Here is a 19652-nt window from a genome sequence, read left to right on the forward strand (position 1 = left end):
GCCTCGTCCCAAGCAAAATGTTGTGGGAACCAAGTGGGTGTTCCGCAACAAACAAGACGAGCACAGAGTGGTGACAAGGAACAAGGCACGACTTGTGGCAAAAGGTTATGCCCAAGTCGCAGGTTTGGACTTTGAGGAGACTTTTGCTCCTGTGGCTAGGCTAGAGTCAATTCGCATATTGTTAGCCTATGCTACTCACCATTCTTTCAGGTTGTTCCAAATGGATGTGAAGAGCGCTTTCCTCAACGGGCCAATCAAGGAGGAGGTGTACGTGGAGCAACCCCCTGGCTTCGAGGATGAACGGTACCCCGACCACGTATGTAAGCTTTCTAAGGCGCTCTATGGACTTAAGCAAGCCCCAAGAGCATGGTATGAATGCCTTAGAGACTTTTTAATTACTAATGATTTCAAGGTTGGGAAAGCTGATCCAACTCTTTTTACTAAGACTTGTGATGGTGATCTTTTTGTGTGCCAAATTTATGTCGATGACATAATATTTGGTTCTACTAACCAAAAGTCTTGTGAAGAGTTTAGCAGGGTGATGACTCAAAAGTTTGAGATGTCGATGATGGGCGAGTTAAGTTATTTCCTTGGGATCCAAGTGAAGCAACTCAAGGATGGAACCTTCATCTCCCAAACGAAGTACACGCAAGACTTGATCAAGCGGTTTGGGATGAAGGACGCCAAGCCCGCATAGACCCCAATGGGAACCGACGGACACACCGACCTCAACAAAGGAGGTAAGTCCGTTGATCAAAAGGCATACCGGTCTATGATAGGGTCTTTACTTTATTTATGTGCTAGTAGACCGGATATTATGCTTAGCGTTTGCATGTGTGCTAGATTTCAATCTGATCCAAGGGAGTGTCACTTAGTGGTGTGAAGCGAATTCTTAGATATTTAGTCGCTACGCCTTGCTTCAGGATCTGGTATCCAAAGGGGTCTACCTTTGAATTGATTGGATATTCAGACTCCAACTATGCTGGATATAAGGTCGATAGGAAGAGTACATCAGGGACGTGCCAATTCTTAGGAAGGTACATGATGTCGTGGAGTTCTAAGAAACAAACTTTCGTTGCCCTATCCACCGCTGAGGCCGAGTATGTTGCCGCAGGACAGTGTTGCGCGCAACTACTTTGGATGAGGCAAACCCTCAGGGACTTTGGCTACAATATGAGCAAAGTCCGACTCCTATGTGATAATGAGAGTGCTATCCGCATGGCGGACAATCCTGTTGAACACAGCCGCACAAAGCACATTGACATCCAGCATCACTTTTTGAGAGACCACCAGCAAAAGGGGGATATCGAAGTGTTTCATGTTAGCACCGAAAACCAGCTAGCCGATATCTTTACCAATCCTCTAGATATCGGCTAAGACTTCGATATCAGGTAAAGATATCGGCTAGCTGGTTCTCGGAGCTAACATGGAACACTTCGATATCTCCCTTTTGCTGGTGGTCTCTCAAAAAGTGATGCCGAATGTCAATGTGCTTTGTGCGGCTGTGCTCAACAGGATTTTCCGCCATGCGGATAGCACTCTCATTATCTCATAGGAGTGGGACTTTGCTCAGATTGTAGCCAAAGTACTTGAGGGTGTGCCTCATCCAAAGTAGTTGTGCGCAACACTGTCCTGCGGCAACGTACTCGGCCTCAGCGGTGGATAGGGCAACGGAAGTTTGTTTCTTAGATTTCCATGACACCAAGGACCTTCCTAAGAATTGGCACGTCCCCGATGTACTCTTCCTATCGACCTTACATCCAGCATAGTCGGAATCTGAATATCCAATCAAGTCAAAGGTAGACCCCTTTGGATACCAGAGCCCGAAGCAAGGCGTAGCAACTAAATATCTAAGGATTCGCTTCACTGCCACTAAGTGACACTCCTTAGGATCGGATTGAAATCTAGCACACATGCATACGCTAAGCATAATATCCGGTCTACTAGCACATAAGTAAAGTAATGACCCTATCATTGACCGGTATGCCTTTTGATCAACGGACTTACCTCCTTTGTTGAGGTCGGTGTGTCCGTCGGTCCCCATCGGAGTCTTTGCGGGCTTGGCGTCCTTCATCCCAAACCGCTTCAGCAGGTCTTGCGTGTACTTCGTTTGAGAGATGAAGGTGCCGTCCTTGAGTTGCTTCACTTGGAACCCAAGGAAGTAGTTCAACTCGCCCATCATTGACATCTCGAATTTCTGCGTCATCACCCTGCTAAACTCTTCACAAGACTTTTTATTAGTAGAACCAAATATTATGTCATCGACATAAATTTGGCACACAAACAAATCACCATCACATGTCTTAGTGAAAAGAGTTGGATCGGCTTTCCCAACCTTGAAAGCATTAGCAATTAAGAAATCTCTAAGGCATTCATACCATGCTCTTGGGGCTTGCTTAAGTCCATAGAGCGCCTTAGAGAGCTTACATACGTGGTTGGGGTACCGTTCATCCTCGAAGCCAGGGGGTTGCTCCACGTACACCTCCTCCTTGATTGGCCCGTTGAGGAAAGCGCTTTTCACATCCATTTGGAACAACCTGAAAGAATGGTGAGCGGCATATGCTAGCAAGATACGAATTGATTCTAGCCTAGCCACAGGAGCAAACGTCTCCTCAAAGTCCAAACCTGCGACTTGGGCATAACCTTTTGCCACAAGTCGAGCCTTGTTCCTCGTCACCACTCTGTGCTCGTCTTGTTTGTTGCGGAACACCCACTTGGTTCCCACAACATTTTGCTTGGGACGAGGCACCAATGTCCAAACTTCATTTCTCTTAAAGTTGCTAATGATTTAAAGGTTGGGAAAGCTGATCCAACTCTTTTTACTAAGACTTGTGATGGTGATCTTTTTGTGTGCCAAATTTATGTCGATGACATAATATTTGGTTCTACTAACCAAAAGTCTTGTGAAGAGTTTAGCAGGGTGATGACTCAAAAGTTTGAGATGTCGATGATGGGCGAGTTAAGTTATTTCCTTGGGATCCAAGTGAAGCAACTCAAGGATGGAACCTTCATCTCCCAAACGAAGTACATGCAAGACTTGATCAAGCGGTTTGGGATGAAGGACGCCAAGCCCGCATAGACCCCAATGGGAACCGACGGACACACCGACCTCAACAAAGGAGGTAAGTCCGTTGATCAAAAGGCATACCGGTCTATGATAGGGTCTTTACTTTATTTATGTGCTAGTAGACCGGATATTATGCTTAGCGTTTGCATGTGTGCTAGATTTCAATTTGATCCAAGGGAGTGTCACTTAGTGGCTGTGAAGCGAATTCTTAGATATTTAGTCGCTACACCTTGCTTCAGGATCTGGTATCCAAAGGGGTCTACCTTTGACTTGATTGGATATTCAGACTCCAACTATGCTGGATGTAAGGTCGATAGGAAGAGTACATCAGGGACGTGCCAATTCTTAGGAAGGTACATGATGTCGTGGAGTTCTAAGAAACAAACTTTCGTTGCCCTATCCACCGCTGAGGCCGAGTATGTTGCCGCAGGACAGTGTTGCGCGCAACTACTTTGGATGAGGCAAACCCTCAGGGACTTTGGCTACAATATGAGCAAAGTCCGACTCCTATGTGATAATGAGAGTGCTATCCGCATGGCGGACAATCCTGTTGAACACAGCCGCACAAAGCACATTGACATCCGGCATCACTTTTTGAGAGACCACCAGCAAAAGGGGGATATCAAAGTGTTTCATGTTAGCACCGAAAACCAGCTAGCTGATATCTTTACCAAGCCTCTAGATGAGTCGACCTTTTGCAAGCTGCGTAGTGAGCTAAATTTCTTAGATTCGCGGAACTTGGATTGATTTATAGCATACATGTGTTTTATGCCTTGATCATGTTACTTAATGCATTTTGTTGCCTATTTATGGTGCTCAAGTTGTACAAGCACTCCCCGGACCTCACAAGTCCATTTGCAAGTGATGCACATATTTAGGGGGAGATGTGCTACAACTTGACCCTTTGAGACTAACTATGTGCTTGAGTTTACTTAATTTAGTCTCAAAGGAGGTTTGAAAGGGAAAATGTGGACTTGGACCATGCAAGACTTCCACTGCACTCCGATGAAAGAGTAACTAATTCCATGTTCATCTATGTAATCTTATTGCCTTTTTACTCTTAGTTGATGATTTTGGTGAGGCAATGGGGTTAAAGGGTCAAAATTGATCTCGTTTTGGTGCTTGATGCCAAAGGGGGAGAAAATAAGGCCAAAGCAAGAAATGGATCAGGCTACCACTTGAGGATTTTGAAGCCACTTGAGGATTTTGAAAAAAGTAGAGTTAGAGTTTTTGTTTGTCAAAAATTTTAATTGTCTCTTTTGTCTAAAGTTGGTCTCTTGTGGGGAGAAGGCTTGATTATGGGAAAAAGGGGGAGTTTTTGAATCTTTGATCAATTTCTCTTGAAATATCTCTCTTTATGTTTCAACAAGTGTGTTTTACTTAGAGATAGGAAATTGAGTTTGATTTGCAAAAACAAACCAAGTGGTGGCAAAGAATGATCCATATATGCCAAATTTGAATCAAAACAAATTTGAGTTCTCATTTGTATTGATGTTGCACTTCCTTTAGTTGCTTTTTATTGTGTTGGCATAAATCACCAAAAAGGGGGAGATTGAAAGGGAAATGTGCCCTTGGGCCATTTCTAAGTATTTTGGTGATTGAGTGCCAACACACGTGGACTCAGGTTAATCTATGGATATAGTGCAAATCAAGTAAAAAGGTATGTTTCTAAGACTTAGTACATTGTTTTGGAGACTAATGTATTGTGTCTAAGTGCTGGAAACATGAGAAATCAAGTTGGAAAAGAGATGGCTCTGTTCAGCCAAAGACAACTCGGTCTGGGTGCACCAGACTGTCCGGTGGTGCTCCGGATAGTGTCCGGTGGTGCACCGGACAGTGTCCGGTGCGCCAGGCCTGTGACCGTCAACTGGCTGCTCTCGGGAAGCAATTAACGGCGTACGGCTATAAATCACCGGACTGTCCGGTGGTGCACCGGACTGTCCGGTGAGCCAACAGTCAGCCGGGCCAACAGTCGGCCGCGGAATCCGCGCGCGACGCGAGGCAGAGCCAACGGTCAGAAGGGGGCATCAGACTGTCCGGTGTGCACCGGACAGTGTCCGGTGCGCCAACGGCTAGGAATCTGCAACGGTCGGCTTCGCCAAATAAGGAAAGAGATCCGCACCGGACAGTGTGTGGTGGTGCACCAGACTGTGCGGTGCGCCAGGCGACAGAAGGCAAGAATTGCCTTCTTGAAATGCTCTCAACGGCTCCTAGCTGCCTTGGGGCTATAAAAGGGAACCCTAGGCGCATGGAGGAGAAGACCAAGCATTCCTTGAGCATTGTTGATCACTCACACTTCATTCTTGCGCACTTGTTCGACATTCTTAGTGATTTGAGCTTCGTTCTAGTGAGAACCTCGAGATATTGTCTTGAGCTCAAGTCTTGATCTTGTGTGTGCATATTTGTTGTGGATTTGAGTGTGTTGCTTCCCTCCCTTACTCTTGTGCTTCATATTGATTCTTATTGTAAGGGCGAGAGACTCCAAGTGTTGGAGATTCCTCGCAAACGGGAAAAGAGCAAAGTAAAGAAGAACACCGTGGTATTCAAGTTGATCTTTGGATCACTTGAGAGGAGTTGAGTGCAACTCTCGTCCGTTGGGACGCCACAACGTGGAGTAGGCAAGTTTTGTACTTGGCCGAACCACGGGATAAATCCTCGTGTCTCTTGTGCTTGTCCTTATTGTGTCTATTGTGCTTCACAAGAGTTCTCCTCTCTACTCACTTGATTTCATTATACTAACTCTTAATCAAGTTTGTGGTGTTAAGTTTTAAGTTTTACAGGATCACCTATTCACCCCCCTCTAGGTGCTCTCACTATGTCAACAATACAAGAACATAGGAGGTCATGTTTAAAGTAGTTGATATGGATTTCTCATACAATGCAATCATTGGGTGGAGGACTCTCAACGTATTCGAAGCAGTTTTGCATTCAACTTACCTCTGCATGAAGATAACTAGCAACAAAGAGGTCATATCAGTTCATGGTAGCCAAGAAGCAGCAAGAAGGGCAGAAGGGACCCTACAAGAACCTAAGATTGTCTATAACATAGATGAAGATGAAGCACAGTCTCAGTAATCTTAGAAGCAAGCAAAAGAGAAAGCATCTTTGGTGGATCAACTGAAGTCAATGCTCCTCTGTGAAGATGTTGTAGACCAAAGGGTTTTCTATGACAATCAGCTAACTTCGGAGTAGGAATCCAATCTTAGAAGGTTTGTTTTTCACAGCAAGGATCTCTTTGCTTGGTTAGCAAATGACTTGTGTGGAGTTGATAGAAGCATAATAGAGCATGTTGCCATGCTCTAGATGTTGACCCAAGAACTAGGCCATGAAAGCAGAATCTTCACAAGATGTCTAAGGACAAGACTGAAGGTGCAAAGGCCAAATTTAAAAGATTGTTTAGTGCCGGAGTCATAAGAGAAGTTGCATATCTAGAGTGGTTGGCCAACACAGTCATGGTCAAGAAATCCAATAGCAAGTGGAGGATGTGTATCGACTTCCTAGACCTCAACAAAGCATGCCTGAAGGATGGATTCCCACTGCCAAGAATTGATTCTCTAGTGGATGCAGCTGCCACTTTGGAGCTCATGAGTTTGCTGGATTACTATTTAGGGTACCATCAAATCTTAATGAAGAAGGAAGATGAGCCAAAGACTAGCTTTATAACCCCTAACAGTACTTACTCCTCCCCGGCTTTACCATGTAGAGCGAGGGGTGGACCGAGCAAGCTTCTCGTAGGCCGCAAGCTAGGTGACCGGCACATAGTTCATTTGCTCGTATCCACGTCCAAGGTTGTACCTCACATTCCCTTATGGTAACCCGGCTAAGGGGGTGGCCACGAGGCCTCTCTTTGGTTGGCCAGATCGACGAAAGAGCCGACACATGGTTGAATTAGGAAGGACTCAATGAGATGCCCCCAACGGGTCGAGCCCCCAGTCGGACCACTCGCCAAGACTTAACCCTACAGGAGGGAGGTCGGATCTCACTTGGATAACTCGTTTGTAGCTCGACGACCTCCTTATCCACGCCGACTAGGTCGATGGAGGGAGGCCCTCTCTTAAAAAAGACCATAGAAGGCCTTCCAAGGGAGGACACATGTATGCCAAGGACCAAACACTTAGAAGGCGACCAACTTAGAAGAGCACCCACTAGGACTATGCTCGTGTCAAGTACTAAATTGACTCACACTGAGAGTGTGATGACCATTGCAGGAAGGGTCCGCCCCTAAATCGCGCACACACCAAATAAACCCTCAAGCAATCAACATGGATTACTCGAGGGCTACATCTAACAGATGCGCTTGTGCGACCAGATAAGCGTAAGATCTCAAGCTAAAGCCTCTGCACAACTCCAAGAGTTACACGAAGGCTCGGGGGCTGTTGTCGGGTACCTAAGAATATGGTACCCAAAGTAGCCCATGACCTCTTTCCAGCCCATTTGCTGAGCAAATCCGCATCGGGAGCCGGCTTCTAGGTCCTGTGCCGAGCAAGCCTGCGAGGCAGAGCCACCGACTAAGCCCCGTCGAGCAAGTCTGCGAAGTGGAGCGATCGATCAAGTCCCCGCCGAGCAAACCAGTAGGACGGAGCTCCCAGTCCTATATGCTACTGGTCCATGTCAGCTACGACAGGACGCATCATCACCAAGCAATGTCCGGACATATGAGCAGCATACCAAAGGGGCACTAGGGGGTCACTGTCAACATGATTGTACGTCCCTACGAAAGGTCTCAGGCGTATCCCCACTACCTCTGGGTCGCAACTATGACCCATATACCGGGAATGACGGGACAATGCACTGTACCGAATGTACGCCTACACATGCAGGCTGGTGACACGGGGCTCATGATGACAGCGTCTGCGCTACGCACGACCGCACAATAAGACTGAATAGTGGGACCTGCCACACACTATTGCGAAGACATCAACAATAGACTTGCTACATGGACTTGTCTGACGGAATAGCAAGCCGGTACACCCGTACCGGGAGTAGGGCTACGCATGACCCTACGGACGACCTCAGGAACACCACGACAACCCGGGGCTACGGATCTCTCCCTCTCTAGTAGAAAACAGTCTCCTCTATAAGGTTCTTCCCTTGAGCTATAAAAGGGAAGGCCCTCCTCCTCCTTCCAGACAGACGTAAAAGTTGTAGCAGTTCTCAGGCAATACTACGATTAGTACTACACTGGACTAGGGCGCAAGCCTGAACCAATATAACTCACTGTCTCACACCCCCTCTTCTGGAATCCCCACCGAACACAAATTCTGTATCCACCGGTTTCTGAAAACCACGACACTATGCATGTAGTGTTCGTAAATCGCTAGGTACTGAGACTGGAGGGACAAGTTGACCATGCTTGGAAGCAGCAATTTCTAACGAACTTCTAGGTGCGATGTGGTTAGGGATGAAAATGGATGGAACCGATCAGAAAAACTCCTCTCCTGTTTTTATTTTTTACAATTTATTTTGAAAACAGTATCAAAAGGGAACCACCGAAAACAGGACTAGTGGGATGGCGTAAACGAACCAAAATGAATGGAACAAATCAATAATGAATCGAAATCAAACGTAAAAAAATAGAAACATCGTCGTAGAGAGTATAAAAAGAAAGTAGTAAATAATGCTTGTTAGATGTTGCAGTGGGTACTATACGGATAACAAGCACAAACAAGTGGCCCATCCCGGCTTGGTGGTGCGTGAGCACGGTCCTTCTCCTTTGTTTTGCTCCTTGACTCCCCACACCAGTCAGCGTGGATTTACCAATGTGGCTCATCCATCTTAGTCCATGTTCGGTTAATCCTATGGATTGGATGAGATTCGAAAAATTTATGAAAGATTTTGGCTCGTTTGGGATTGAAATCCATTCAATCTCACCTAATCCATATAGATTGAGAGCAAAACGAACAAGTCCTTGTCTGGAGCTCACGAGGCGAAGCGAACTTTTCTAGGCTCCTACTGCTCTCACGGAAAGTGCTCCAACTCTCATCCGGTTACAGCTCCTCTCGTGAAAAGGTCTCTGATTCCTCCACTGAAGGCTCCGCCTCAAGACGAAGCCACTCTTCTATGTTCCGGCTTCTCTCGCGGAAAAGACTCGGATACTCAACTTTCCTATAGGTGTACATTTGGGCTGTGCCTGATGGACTGGCCCGAAGCACGAAAAAAGCACGACTCGGGCACGGAACGACCCGAAATATTTTAGTGTCGGACCGGCACGACCCAGTATATCGGGTTGGGTTTGGGCCGAGGTCGCGGCCCATGGGCGGGCACGAGCACGACCCGTTTAAGGCATGCACGAAATGGCACATATAGAGACACAAAAAGGCCCATATATTTATTAAAACCACACTTCATTGCACACTTTTATGTACTTGATAAAGAACACAAAGCTAAAGATAATGCTAGTTAGATGTTGTTTGTAGCTTTGAACTAGAGTATGTGATGTAATTTTACTTTTGTTATGAACATTAGATAATGAACTGAACTTACGAACTTTGTATAGAGTTGATTATACCCTTTTTCCTTCTAATAAAATAATTTGTAAACGAGGTAGTCATTGCATAGCTCTCGTAACTTAATACAAATATTAAGTTTGCTTTTGGTTAAATTTATTTGTCAAATCTTTTATTTGTTTTATTAAATTTGTTTTGAATTTAGGGCTCTCATGTGAATTCCGAGCCGTGATGTGAATTTCGGGCTAAAAATTGAATTTCGGACTTTTATAATTTCGGATCGCTCGAAATGAGCCCGTCACGTTTAAGCAATTACATAACAGACCGTGGGCCGAGGGCGAGGCCCATGGGCCGGCCAGGCACGGCCCGGCAATGACCCGAAATTCAAACGGGACGGCCCGGCCCGAAATTCAAACAAGACTGGCCTTTCCGGACTTTGGCTGGCGGCTCGAATGTACACCTATAAACTTTCCTTTTGGGATTATTTTATTAGTTAGCAGATTAGATGCAATCAGGAGCTAACGTGTCCACCAACATACCAATAGCTGGAGTCAATTCCAGACCTGATGTGGACTCCAGAGAGGCCGAGACTACCGAATTTTTTATATTTTAGCCCTTTTTTGGAAAAAAATTCACGTTTGGACCTTAAAAAATTTTAATGTCATTTTTGAACCCTTTGCTCGGCGCCATAGCCAATGGCGCCGAGGTAACACAGCTCGGCGCCATAGGCTATGGCGCCGAGGTGCGTGTTACGCTGGCACAAACGGACGTCGTGGCACCGACGTGGCACCGACATGGAACCGAGCTCGGCGCCATAGATCTTGGCGCCGAGCTCTGTTATGTACACAAAACTTGTCTAGCTTAGTTGGTAGAGCTCAAGGCTTTTAACCTTGTGGTTGTGGGTTCAAGCCCCATGATAGGCATGTTTTCATACTTTTTTTTGTCTTTGACACTGATTTTTTTTATTGTCCAGATTTTTCGTTTATGTCGCTGATTTGTCCGTCTAGATTTATTTCTTATCCAGATTTTTGTTTTTGTGACTGATTTGTTTATCCGTCCATATTTTTTTCGTTTATTAAGCTTAAGGAAACATACTTACATTGGTTAGCGGCCACCGGTTTAGCTATGGTGCATCGTGGTTTTTTTCGTTTATGCCGCTGATTTGTCCGTCCAAATTTATTTCTCATCTTGATTTGTTTTTGCTTTTGCGACTGATTTGTTTATTACATTTTGTTTAATAGTACTGAATAATCCGTCTGGCCCTTGGTGCATTGTAAACCCCACATGCTTAAGCTTAATTCCGTCCTCTCGCTAATTACAAGTGATTTTAAACATTAAATAATATACTAAAAACTGAAGTACACCATTTAAAATGTTAAAAATATTTATATCATAAACAAATGATTGTGTTAATCTTACATTAGTAGTGATGTACAATGATAAATTTTAATTAATATTAAAAAGTATAATTTCGAATACATTAGATTATTGGAGTTTTAGAGTCCAAAATATAAATATACTTAATAAACAAAAAGATTATAATTAGAGTCCAAAATATAAATATACAAGGTATAAATAAACAGTGACTTGATGATTTTATAAAGTACTTTGTACTTCCATAGGGTGGGTTACTTATGTGCATGGTACTTGCGTCACGCAGTTTGAATAAACAAAAACAAAAACAAAAAATATCTAGATGAATACAAAAACGGTCACAAAAACAAAAAAACCAGATGAAAAATAAATCTGGACGGACAAATCAGCGACATAAACGAAAAATATAGACAACAAAAAAACAAGTTAGTGATAAAAAAATACGTCCACGATGGAGCTTGAACTCACAACCTCAAAGTTAAAAGTCTTGCACTCTACCGACTGAGCTAGACATACTTTGCTGTTACATATCCGAGCTCGGCGCCATAGATCTTGGCGCCGAGCTCGGTACCACGTTGGCGCCACGTCGTTCAGGTTGAGCCAGCGTAGCACGCACCTCGGCGCCATAGCCTATGGCGCCGAGCTGTGTTACCTCGGCGCCATTGGCTATGGCGCCGAGCAAAGGGTCCAAAAATGACATTAAAATTTTCTAAGGTCCAAACGTGAATTTTTTTCCGAGGAAGGGCTAAAATATAAAAAATTCGGCCGAGACTACGGGGACAAGTTGACCAATGACGAGGCAGCAGTTTTCTAACGATATGTGCAACAAGCATACAAACAAGTGGCCCAGCCCGGCCATGTGCGCGAGAGCTACCGATCCTTCCTTTCGCTCCTTCTGGCTCGCCACAACGTACAGGAAAAGTTTATCCTCAGATAGTCAGATCCAAGAACGCTGATTCAGATCTGCCAATGGTGAATAGTATAGTATAGAGGTGCAGTTTTCTTCCAAAATTATGGGAGGACTCGCGTCGAGTTCAGCGCAGCAACCGCCAGCCAATAATGTTACAGCTTGTTCGCTGCGGCTTTAATCCAGCTGCGGCTGCGTCTTCTACAGTATTTTGTCTCTATAGATTGCAGCTGCAGCAGTCCGAACGGCTTTAATCCAGCCGCAGCGAACAAGCCCTTAGGGAATCACTGCCAATAATGCACTATTGAATATGCGTGGTTACTACCTGAACCATGGATATTGTTTTTATTTCGATTAATGATATGCTACCTGGTGTTTGATTCCTAACTAAAGTTTAAATGGTGCCACATCAAATGTTTGAAATCAATTATGAATGTTAAATATATGTTTAATTTGGTTAGATAAATTTATTTTGTCTTTTCGTCTTCATCTGTGTGAGACACACGCCATAAATTACGGTTCTGTTTTTTGCGCAACAACATAAATAGTTCAGAAATAGTGTAAATAATTAATAGAGACAACATAAAAACCTCGACCAGGCACACACGCAGGTGCATGCATGCAAATCCAAATTTTATGGTAGATCCGATAATTATAGCAGATTGTGGTAGTTTTCATTGCATGTGCGCAAATTTTAGATGTCATTTTCGTTTCCGCTGAATGCGCACAAAAATTGGATGACATCATAAATATAGCATCGCTCCAACACACATGCAACTAGACTCGTTAGAATAATTTTATGATATATACTGATACAAATTATGATATACAAATTTAGGATGACAGTAATGTGCGATGAAAGAAAATGAATTGGCATGTATGGAAACAAAACATCTTATTTAAATACTTTATTTTCTCCATAAATATAGAATAACTCTAACAGCCATGCAGATAGAGTCGTTAGAACCAGTTTATAATATATACTGATGCAAATTATTCTGCACGATGAAGTTATTTATGTAATGCGGTACACTACGTAAAATGCGGTTCACTGGTGGATGCATCTTCATGTTCGAGCATAAAAACCTTCAATTTTGAGCATAAAAATCCGCAGTTATGATCGTAAATACCGAGCCAATGTGAGAGAGGTTGATAACTCTGGTGCATTGTATTCACAATCCCATTTTTATGGTAGATCAAAAAATTATGGAAGTTGCATGCATACGGTTTCTACTTTTATGCATATCCAAAAATTATGGTAGATCGTGGGAGTTTCCATTGCATGCGTGCAAACTTTAGATGATATTTTCGTTCCACAGCACACGACGTAAAAAAATGGATGACACGAGTCACGCAGAACAAAAATTCTTATATAAACCCTCATAAATACTTACATCGTGTAGCATAATTCATAACAAATCTAATATCAGTCCAACTAACAACCCCATGTGAATTAGGGATAGTTTTATTGCAGACGTAAAAATCTGTCAGTTACGAATATAAGTGATTTGATTTTATTTTTATGGTAATTACAAACATTATAAATCAAGGAATTTCCTTTTCAATGTGCATGCAACAAATAAGGCATCTAATAAACTGATGTACGAACTCAGTGTTCGAGTATAAAATTCTTCAGTTTTTAGCGTAAATAGTGCATGTGGTAGGCATAAAACACAATAACCGAAGGCATAACATGGATTGGATGAGGTAGTCATGGAGGACGTCGTCTAGGACACAAGATCGGAGTGAGGTCGTCAATTGGGGCGCCTGAACTGTGCCGGATCGAAGGATGTCACGTGCGACCGTCGCCGCGCACACCTCGCGTCTTCCGTGGACGTCACTCGATCCTCGCCCCTCGTGTGGCATTGTCACTGCTCGCACGTCGGGGGGTGCCACCGTTGTTCGTGGGTTATGGTGTGTCGCCGCCACGGGGCCTGGGGTGCGACGCCATCGCTCGCCCGCCTCGGGAGCATTGTCGTCGCTTGCCCACCCGCCTCGAGAGTGCCACAACCAATCGCCCACCTTGGGGCCCTAGGATCGCCACCGCTCACCCGCCCCCGGGGCCCCAACGTAGCTCGCCCTCCGGATCGGGGAACCATCGCCACCTGATAGTCGCCTAGAGGGGGGTGAATAGGGCGAAACTGAAATTTACAAATAGTGACACAACTACAAGCCGGGTTAGCGTTAGAAATATAAACGAGTCCGCGAGAGAGGGCGCAAAACAAATCGCAAGCAAATGAAGAGTGTGACACGTGGATTTGTTTTACCGAGGTTCGGTTCTCGCGAACCTACTCCCCGTTGAGGAGGCCACAAAGGCCGGGTCTCTTTCAACCCTTCCCTCTCTCAAACCATCCCACGGACCGAGTGAGCTTTCTCTTCTCAATCACTTGGAACACAAAGTTCCAACAAGGACCACCACAAGTTTGGTGTCTCTTGCCTCAATTACAAGTGAGTTTGATCGCAATGAAAGAATCAAGAAAGAAGAAAGCAATCCAAGCGCAAGAGCTCGAAAGAACACAAGCAAATCACTCTCTCTAGTCACTATGGCATTGTGTGGAATTTGGAGAGGATTTGATCTCTTTGGTGTGTCTAGAATTGAATGCTAGAGCTCTTGTAGTAGCTGGGAAGTGGAAAACTTGGATACCATGAATGGTGGGGTGGTTGGGGTATTTATAGCCTCAACCACCAACTTGACCGTTGGTGGAGACTGTCTGCTCGATGGCGCACCGGACAGTCCGGTGCACACCGGACATGTCCGGTGCCCCTGCCACGTCATCACTGCCGTTGGATTCTGACCGTTGAAGCTTCTGACTCGTGGGCCCGCCTGGATGTCCGGTGCACACCGGACATGCACTGTTCCTTGTCCGGTGCGCCAGTATGGGCGCGCCTGACCTCTGTGCGCGCTGTGCGCGCATTTAATGCGCCGCAGGTAGCCGTTGGCGCCGAATAGCCGTTGCTCCGGAGTTGCACCGGACAGTCCGGTGCACACCGGACATGTCCGGTGAATTATAGCGGACGAGCCGTTGGAGATTCCCGAAGCCGGCGAGTTCCTGAGGCCGCTCCTCCTTGGCGCACCGGACACTGTCCGGTGTACACCGGACAGTCCGGTGAATTATAGCGCGAGTGCCTCTGGAAATTCCCGAAGGTAGCAAGTTCGCGTTGGAGTCCTCTGGTGCACCGGACATGTCCGGTGGTGCACCGGACACTGTCCGGTGGCACACCGGACAATCCGGTGCGCCAGACCAGAGGTGCCTTCGGTTGGCCCTTTGCTCTTTTGTTGAACCCAACTTTTGGTCTTTTTATTGGCTAAGTGTGAACATTTAGCACCCGTATAACTTATACACTAGAGCAAACTAGTTAGTCCAATTGTTTGTGTTGGGCAATTCAACCACCAAAATTATTTAGGAACTAGGTGTAAGCCTAATTCCCTTTCAATCTCCCCCTTTTTGGTGATTGATGCCAACACAAACCAAAGCAAATATGGAAGTACATAATTGAACTAGTTTGCATAATGTAAGTGCAAAGGTTGCTTGGAATTGAGCCAATATAAATACTTACAAGATATGCATGGATTGTTTCTTTCTTATATAACATTTTGGACCACGCTTGCACCACATGTTTTGTTTTTGCAAATTCTTTTGTAAATCTTTTTCAAAGTTCTTTTGCAAATAGTCAAAGGTAAATGAATAAGATTTTGCAAAGCATTTCCAAGATTTGAAATTTGCTCCCCCTGATTCAAATACTTCTCCTTTGACTAAACAAAACTCCCCCTAAATGAGATCCTCCTCTTAGTGTTCAAGAGGGTTTTGATATATCATTTTTGAAATACTACTTTCTCCCTCTTTTGAACACAATAGGATACAATTGATAAAATTCTTTGAAAACACGAAGTTTTTGAAATTGGTGGGGTGGTGCGGTCCTTTTGCTTTGGGCTCTTACTTTCTCCCCCTTTGGCATGATCGCCAAAAACGGAGTCATTAGAGCCCTCGTTTCAAATGCTTCTCCTTTGGTCATAAATAAATGAGTTAAGATTATACCAAAGACGAAGTCCTTTTGCTTGGTGCTCATGCTTTCTCCCCCAAGAATGGAGAGTGACTTGGAGTGACGGCGAAGGATGAGTTACGGAGTGAAAGCCTTTGTCTCCGCCGAAGACTCCAATTCCCTTTCAATACACCTATGACTTGGTTTGAAATAGACTTGAGAACACATTAGTCATAGCATATGAAAGAGATATGATCAAAGGTATGTAAATGAGCTTATGTGTGCAATCTAGCAAAAGAAATTGCGTGAATCAAGAATATTGAGCTCATGCCTAAGTTTGGTAAAAGTTTGTTCATCAAGAGGCTTGGTAAAGATATCGGCTAATTGATCTTTAGTGTTAATATATGAAATCTCGATATCTCCCTTTTGTTGGTGATCCCTAAGAAAATGATACCGAATGGCTATGTGCTTAGTGCGGCTATGTTCGACGGGATTGTCGGCCATTTTGATTGCACTCTCATTATCACATAGCAAAGGGACTTTGGTTAGTTTGTAACCATAGTCCCGCAGGGTTTGCCTCATCCACAGCAATTGCGCGCAACAATGGCCTGCGGCAATGTACTCGGCTTCGGCGGTGGAAAGAGCGACCGAATTTTGCTTCTTTGAAGCCCAAGACACCAAGGATCTTCCCAAGAACTGGCAAGTCCCTGACGTGCTCTTCCTATTGATTTTGCACCCCGCCCAATCGGCATCCGAATAACCAATCAAATCAAAAGTGGATCCCCTAGGATACCAAAGCCCAAACTTAGGAGTATAAGCTAAATATCTCAAGATTCGTTTTACGGCCGTAAGGTGGGATTCCTTAGGGTCGGATTGGAATCTTGCACACATGCAAACGGAAAACATAATGTCTGGTCGAGATGCACATAGATAGAGTAATGAACCAATCATCGACCGGTATTACCTTTTGATCCACGGACTTACCTCCCGTGTCGAGGTCGAGATGCCCATTGGTTCCCATGGGTGTCTTGATGGGCTTGGCATCCTTCATTCCAAACTTGCTTAGAATATCTTGAGTGTACTTGGTTTGGCTAATGAAGGTGCCCTCTTGGAGTTGCTTTACTTGAAATCCTAAGAAATACTTCAACTCCCCCATCATAGACATCTCGAACTTTTGTGTCATGATCCTACTAAATTCTTCACATGTAGACTCGTTAGTAGACCCAAATATAATATCATCAACATAAATTTGGCATACAAACAAGTCATTTTCAAGAGTTTTAGTGAATAGAGTAGGATCGGCCTTTCCGACTTTGAAGCCATTAGCAATAAGGAAATCCCTAAGGCATTCATACCACGCTCTTGGGGCTTGCTTGAGCCCATAAAGCGCCTTAGAGAGCTTATAGACATGGTTAGGGTACTCACTGTCTTCAAAGCCGGGAGGTTGCTCAACATAGACCTCTTCCTTGATTGGTCCATTGAGGAAAGGCACTTTTCACGTCCATTTGATAAAGCTTAAAGCCATGGTAAGTAGCATAGGCCAATAATATGCGAATTGACTCAAGCCTAGCTACGGGTGCATAGGTTTCACCGAAATCTAAACCTTCGACATGGGAGTATCCCTTGGCCACAAGTCGAGCTTTGTTCCTTGTCACCACACCATGCTCATCTTGCTTGTTGCGGAAGACCCATTTGGTTCCTACAACATTTTGATTAGGACGTGGAACTAAATGCCATACCTCATTCCTAGTGAAGTTGTTGAGCTCCTCTTGCATTGCCACCACCCAATCCGAATCTTGTAGTGCTTCCTCTACCTTGTGTGGCTCAATAGAGGAAACAAACGAGTAATGTTCACAAAAATGTGCAACACGAGATCTAGTGGTTACCCCCTTATGAATGTCGCCGAGGATGGTGTCGACGGGGTGATCTCGTTGGATTGCTTGGTGGACTCTTGGGTGTGGCGGCCTTGGTTCTTGCTCATCCTCCTTTTCTTGATCGTTTGCATCTCCCCCTTGATTATTGTCGTCATCTTGAGGTGGCTCATTTGCTTGATCTTCTACTTCATCAACTTGAGCCTCATCTTCATTTTGAGTTGGTGGAGATGCTTGCATGGAGGAGGATGGTTGATCTTGTGCATTTGGAGGCTCTTCGGATTCCTTAGGACACACATCCCCAATGGACATGATCCTTAGCGCAATGCACGGAGCCTCTTCATCACCTATCTCATCAAGATCAACTTGCTCTACTTGAGAGCCGTTAGTCTCATCAAACACAACGTCACAAGAAACTTCAACTTGTCCACTGGACTTGTTAAAGACTCTATATGCCCTTGTGTTTGAATCATATCCTAGTAAAAAGCCTTCTACAGTCTTAGGAGCAAATTTAGATTTTCTACCTCTTTTAACAAGAATGAAGCATTTGCTACCAAAGACTCTAAAATATGAAATGTTGGGCTTTTTACCGGTTAGGAGTTCATAGGATGTCTTCTTGAGGATTCGATGTAGATATAACCGGTTGATGGCGTAGCAGGCGGTGTTGACCGCCTCGGCCCAAAACCGATCCGAAGTCTTGTACTCATCAAGCATGGTCCTTGCCATGTCCAATAGAGTTCGATTCTTCCTCTCCACTACACCATTTTGTTGTGGCGTGTAGGGAGAAGAGAACTCATGCTTGATGCCCTCCTCCTCAAGAAAGCCTTCGATTTGAGAGTTCTTGAACTCCGTCCCGTTGTCGCTTCTTATTTTCTTGATCCTTAAGCCGAACTCATTTTGAGCCCGTCTCAAGAATCCCTTTAAGGTCTCTTGGGTTTGAGATTTTTCCTGTAAAAAGAATACCCAAGTGAAGCGAGAATAATCATCCACTATTACAAGACAATACTTACTCCCGCCGATGCTTATGTAAGCAATCGGGCCGAATAGATCCATGTGTAGTAGCTCAAGCGGCCTGTCGGTCGTTATGATGTTCTTGTGTGGATGATGGGCTCCAACTTGCTTTCCTGCCTGACATGCGCTACAAATCCTGTCTTTCTCAAAATGAACATTTGTTAGTCCTAAAATGTGTTCTCCCTTTAGAAGCTTGTGAAGATTCTTCATTCCAACATGTGCTAGTCGGCGATGCCAGAGCCAGCCCATGTTAGTCTTAGCAATTAAGCATGTGTCGAGTTCAGCTCTATCAAAATCTACTAAATATAGCTGACCCTCTAACACACCCTTAAATGCTATTGAATCATCACTTCTTCTAAAGACAGTGACACCTACATCAGTAAAGAGACAGTTGTAGCCCATTTGACATAATTGAGATACAGAAAGCAAATTGTAATCTAAAGAATCTACAAGAAAAACATTGGAAATAGAATGGTTAGGAGATATAGCTATTTTACCAAGACCTTTGACCAAACCTTGATTTCCATCCCCGAATGTGATAGCTCGTTGGGGATCTTGGTTTTTCTCATAGGAGGAGAACATTTTCTTCTCCCCTGTCATGTGGTTTGTGCACCCGCTGTCGATGATCCAACTTGAGCCCCCGGATGCATAAACCTACAAAACAAGTTTAGTTCTTGACTTTAGGTACCCAAATGGTTTTGGGTCCTTTGGCATTAGACACAAGAACTTTGGGTACCCAAACACAAGTCTTTGACCCCTTGTGCTTGCCCCCAACATATTTGGCAACTACCTTGCCGGATTTGTTAGTCAAAACATAAGAAGCATCAAAGGTTTTAAATGAGAGACTATGTTCATTTGATGCATTAGGAATTTTCTTCTTAGGCAACTTAGCACGGGTTGGTTGCCTAGAGCTAGATGTGTCACCCTTATACATAAAAGCATGATTAGGGCCAGAGTGAGACTTCCTAGAGTGAATTCTCCTAATTTTGTCCTCG

General features: G+C 44.5%; 1 non-coding gene across 1 annotated transcript; it reads left to right on the top strand.

Annotated features, from left to right (window-relative positions):
• The first annotated feature begins 10363 nt into the window (after positions 1-10363).
• Positions 10364-10436, top strand: TRNAK-UUU (transfer RNA lysine (anticodon UUU)). Its single transcript has one exon. It is a non-coding gene; the product is annotated as a tRNA-Lys (tRNA).
• The last annotated feature ends 9216 nt before the right edge of the window (positions 10437-19652 follow it).

Source organism: Zea mays, chromosome 3 (assembly GCF_902167145.1).
Source record: "Zea mays cultivar B73 chromosome 3, Zm-B73-REFERENCE-NAM-5.0, whole genome shotgun sequence".
Classification (NCBI taxonomy): Eukaryota; Viridiplantae; Streptophyta; class Magnoliopsida; order Poales; family Poaceae; genus Zea; species Zea mays.